Genomic DNA, 4,856 nt, shown 5'->3' with positions numbered 1-4,856 from the left:
CTGGGTTTAATTCTGGTCAAGGCGCACATGCGCTGGGTTGTGGGCTCGATTCCCAGTAGGGGCGTGCAGGAGGCAACTGATCAGTGATTCTCATCATTGATGTTTCTCTGTCTCTCCCTTTCCCTTCCCCTCTGAAATCAATAAAAATATATTAAGAAAAGAAAGAAAGAAGTTGGTTCATATCGGGCCTGTGTGGCTCAGTGTTGAGCATCTACCTGAATCAGGGTTTGACTTGCACTCTAAGTGAGATGAGAGCCATTGGAGGATTTTGAGCATAGCGGTCACGTCATCAGACTTGCATTTTTAAAGGGACACATTGGCTTAGCTGATATATTATGAAGAGACTGTTGGGGAACAAAGGTGGTAGCAAGGAAATCACTCAAAGGCCACTGCAGTAACCTGGGAGCAAGATGATGGTGGTAGGTGGGAAGGGGGTGTCTGGCCTGGTTGTGGAGGTGGAAGGCAGAGTTGGCAGGGGGCACTGATGGGCTGGATAGAGGTTGGGAGCCAGGAGCCAGGAGGACACTCGGGTTTTTGGCCAAAGCAATTGAAAGGATGAAGGTGCCCTTTAGGGACATAGAGTAGACTTCAGTGACATGAGTTGCGGAAGGTGAGGTGACCATGACATATGTTCCCTCATTGAATCCTGACAAAACCCCTGTGAGTAGTCATTATTAATCCTGTTTTATACGCAAGTTAGCAGAATTCCACAATGCTGGCGTATTGCCCAAGGCCACAGGGCTGGTTTAGGGGACCGAGTTGAGATGTCAGCGAAGGTCCCTGTGACTATGAAGTTCCTGAGAGGTGACAGTCCCTTTGATCCTTTTTTCTGCATAAATGCCAGCATTGTAGTCCAGTCCGAACAGCCTCCCCGCTCGCCCATAAAAGCTCTCTGGAGCGATGGTTTGTGCTTAGAGAGTGCTCAAGAGGAGAGACCTGTTCCCGCCCTTCCCTGGGTGTTGGCAAGGGGAGAAGGAAGAGGAATACTGACTGCCAACCCCTTGACTTGGGGCCCCTTCAAATAATTGGCAGCCTGGAGAAGGTGGTAACGAAACAGACCAAGCAGGCGAGGGAACTTGGACTCAGGTTTAAACAGCAACGTCTCACCAAGCAGACAAGATTAGCAATGGGGAAACCACAGATAAAAATAGCTCTTACTAGTTAGCTGGAAAACAACATATCTTTGCAACCACTGCTTCCACGAGAAAATAATTGGGTCCCTAGACAGGTAGTGACTCATATTCATGAATGATTATATTGACCATTGGAGCAAAATGGATACATACCCTTTGAAGAGCAATTCATGGCTGGTCAGTCATGCCCAGTATGAGATCCTGAGGGGCCACAAAGGGAGGAAGAAATGAAGCTGCCAGCTAATGAGGGAGCCAGGTCCTGCCCCAGCACCAGCAGGTTTGGGTTATAGACTGGGAGATGCAAAGCATAGAACTCACTTCCAACGGAAGCCCTCAGTGCTCCCAAGGGAGGAAAGGAAGAGTATTCATTCAGGTATCAATTCCTTATGCTGTTTAACCCATTGGGTGTTTTGTTTGTTTCCTTTTTTTTTTTTTTCCAGAAGGGATTGACTAGCAGCAAGCAGCACATTGTGATGGGAAAAGGAGTAGCTGGGAGTTTGGTTTCAGCCTCCCCTTTGGCACTGACAGGAGAATGTGACCCCAAGCATTTCCCCTCCCCTTTCCTGGTCATTCAGTCATTCATTCTATAAATAGTTATCAAACACTCTCTCATAACTAATAAAGAACATTGGGTGTGTGCTTAATGTGTTGCCAGGTACTATTCTAGGCACTTTACGTGTGTTAACTCATTTCTTCTTCCCAGCAACTGAGAGTAGGTGCCATTAGCTCCATTTTGCAGATGAATCGAAGAAAGGTTAAGTAACCTGACCAATGTCACTCACCTGGTAAGTGACAGACAGGCATTAGACCAGCGGTTCTCAACCTGTGGGTCGCGACCCCTTTGGGGGTCGAACGACCCTTTCACAGGAGTCGCCTAAGACCATCAGAAAACACATATATAATTACATACTGTTTTTGTGATTAATCACTATGCTTTAATTATGTTCAATTTGTAACAATGAAATTGGGGGCCACCACCACATGAGGAACTGATTAAAGGGTCGTGGCTTTAGGAAGGTTGAGAACCACTGCATTAGACACCATGCTAGATGCTGGAGAAAAAGGGTGCCTAATGGACATAGCTTGTGGCCTCACGGAGCTTCTTTTATCTGATGTGCTGGGAACAGTGACGCAAATAAAAGTACAAAGTACTTCTGTGAACAGCTCTGGGTGTTGATTCCCAGGCCCCAAGGTCGTGCCAGTCTTTGGTTGGTCGGGAGAGCGCTTTCAGCGAGTGTGACTCACAGCCTCCCCCAGGAGCTGGTGCTGGTATAAGCAATGGAAGTCCCGTTTCTCTCATTTACAGGTGTGGGAACCAGGGTTCAGAGAAGGGCAGATGTTTGGGGCTCAGCTTACCCCAAACTTACAGCCCTAGGGCCGGGCTGGTGAGAAGGATTCCTGCAGTCATACAGGTAGTTTCATGGCAGAGTTCAGAGGCTGGGACCCAGGCCTCTCCACTTCCAGCCCACAACTTGGCATTTTAGCAGCGGCTTGGTGCCTGGATGGCTGGGATGCTAAGTCCCACCCTAGACTCAGATTCAGGGGGCTGGGGTGGAGCCTGGGTTTCTGTACCTTTTCTAACGTTTCCGAGGGGATTTGGATCAGAGCCAGCTTTAGGAGTTCCTCCGTGTGGATGGCCATGGAATAAGGAGAAATGAGCAGGTTCTGGAGCATGGACCTGAGCCGGAGCAGGAAGAGGGTCATCAAAGGTTACCAGAGGCGATCACTTCTCCATGGTGCCTCGAGGAGCCTCGGGGACAGGTTTGGGTGGGACTTAGAGGCAGCTTGGAACCTAGGCTTCCATTTCCTTCTTAGTAAGCCTTGAGGGACAGTGGGCTCTTGGCTGCAGCTCCCTCCTGGGCAGACTTGTGAGCAAACCTGTGAGTGGGTCCACACACACACACACACACACACACACACACACACATCCAGGCACAGGGTGAGTACCACATGACTGCTCTCCCTTGCCCGTCAGCAGGTGGCCTTTGTTACTGTCTGTCTCTCCAGGTTTCCTGAGGGGCGAGACCTGTGTGTTCCTTTGGTTGCCTGAGGGGTCCCTGGCATCATGATGCAAAGCCCAGAGGAGCTCAGCCAGTGGTTAGTGAAGGATGGGTACGGAGGGGTTTGCTGGACAGGAACAGCTGTTAGGTGTCTAGCCCCTTTAAGCCAGGGGGCCAGGGCCTGTGCTCCTCGTCCCCTTGGCCTTCCTGACGGAGGCCAAGCAGCTGTTGGTCTGTTTCCGCAGATGGTCCAAGGCACAGAGAAGGGCAGATATTCATTAGTTGCCCCAGGAGCCTGGGCTGAGCTGAGCCTGGAATGCACATCTGTGCCCTGTTTGCTGTCCATAAGACCCCACCCTTATTCTGCCGAGGGAAAATGCCAATATGATCGAGAAATCATTTTTCTTTGGCTTTGCATTGATTTGCCTGCAGACAGATTCACCATCCTTAGTATGTCCTAGACCAGCGGTTCTCAACCTGTGGGACTCGACCCCTTTGGCGGTCGAACGACTCTTTCACAGGGATCGCCTAAGACCATCCTGCATATCAGATATTTAAACATGACGATTCATAACAGTAGCAATATTACAGTTATGAAGTAGCAACGAAAATAATTTTATGGTTGGGTCACAACATGAGGAACTGTATTTAAAGGGCCAAAAGGTTGAGAACCACTGACCTTGACTAAAGGTAAATTAATTTTTGTTCCCTGAGTACAGAAAAGCAGGGGTCTAGACTCAGCGTTAGGGGCCTTGAATTCTATCCAGCCTCCACGAACAGCTGTGGCTCTGGGCCAGTCCCTTCCCCTCTCTGGTCCTCCATCTCTGCTGCTGTAAGTGCAGAGTTAGAGTCTATATCCCAAGCCTGTTATACAGCGGAACTGCCGGGGCACCGTCGTCCCCAGCGTTCGGACTCCGTCGGTTTCGACAGGGTCCTGGTTCTGTGGACCAGCAGGAGGTAGTCTCAGCCGCATGGCCTTCCAGGCCCTTTCAACCCACTCTGGCAAAGCCCCGAGACCGTGGCTTGCTTTCCATGTTTCCTGAGATGTCAGGACTGTGGAGAACTAGCCTTTCTTTGCCTTTTCGCTCCACCACGACCTTTCTCAAGTCCCATTCCCGTTGTTCCAGATGGGTCTTCAGCAGAAGAGTGGCAGACTGATTCAGAGACAACAGGACAAAGTTGGGATTAAAAAGGTTATCCAACTTCAGCCGAGTAGATGAACATTTTTTTTTTAAATATATTTTATTGATTTTTTACAGAGAGGAAGGGAGAGGGATAGAGAGTTAGAAACATCGATGAGAGAGAAACATCGACCAGCTGCCTCCCGCACACCTCCTACTGGGGATGTGCCCGCAACCAAGGTACATGCCCTTGACCGGAATCGAACCTGGGACCCTTGAGTCCGCAGGCCGAGGCTCTATCCACTGAGCCAAACCGGTTTGGCAACATTTTTTTTTTTTTTTTTTTGACAAGGGAACCTATCCTTCACTCCTTTTTGTGGGCTGGAGGGAGACACCTGCAGATGACTCCAGTCTCAGAGGGAGAAGAAATGCTTTGTAAATGGCTTAATAACTTAGAGCTCTCCGTCTGGATGATGAAGCTGTGGATATTCCCTCTCTCCGCCCTGGCTTCCTGGGGGAGAAGGAGCTCGGGTAGATTTAAGCTTTTAGGTTGGTCCCCGTGCTGCTCCAAGGCACCCACCCACTCAGCCCTCATCTGACTG

General features: G+C 49.8%; 1 protein-coding gene across 3 annotated transcripts in view; it reads left to right on the top strand.

Annotated features, from left to right (window-relative positions):
• The window catches only part of DCAKD (dephospho-CoA kinase domain containing), a 13,545-nt gene that overhangs the window by 2,287 nt on the left and 6,402 nt on the right, over positions 1-4,856 (top strand). The window contains exon 1 of one of the 3 annotated variants that reach the window (XM_023746304.1): positions 4,670-4,689. The exons of the other annotated variants lie outside the window; for them this stretch is intronic. The gene's annotated coding sequence lies outside the window, so the exon portion shown is untranslated. Of the gene's footprint in view, positions 1-4,669; positions 4,690-4,856 lie in introns of those variants that run through there. 3 annotated transcript variants of the gene reach the window in all.

The sequence above is a fragment of the Myotis lucifugus genome, unplaced genomic scaffold, assembly GCF_000147115.1.
Source record: "Myotis lucifugus unplaced genomic scaffold, Myoluc2.0 scaffold_652, whole genome shotgun sequence".
NCBI classification, from domain to species: domain Eukaryota; kingdom Metazoa; phylum Chordata; class Mammalia; order Chiroptera; family Vespertilionidae; genus Myotis; species Myotis lucifugus.
Note: the sequence above shows the minus strand (reverse complement) of the source record. Positions and strands in the feature narration are given on the sequence as shown.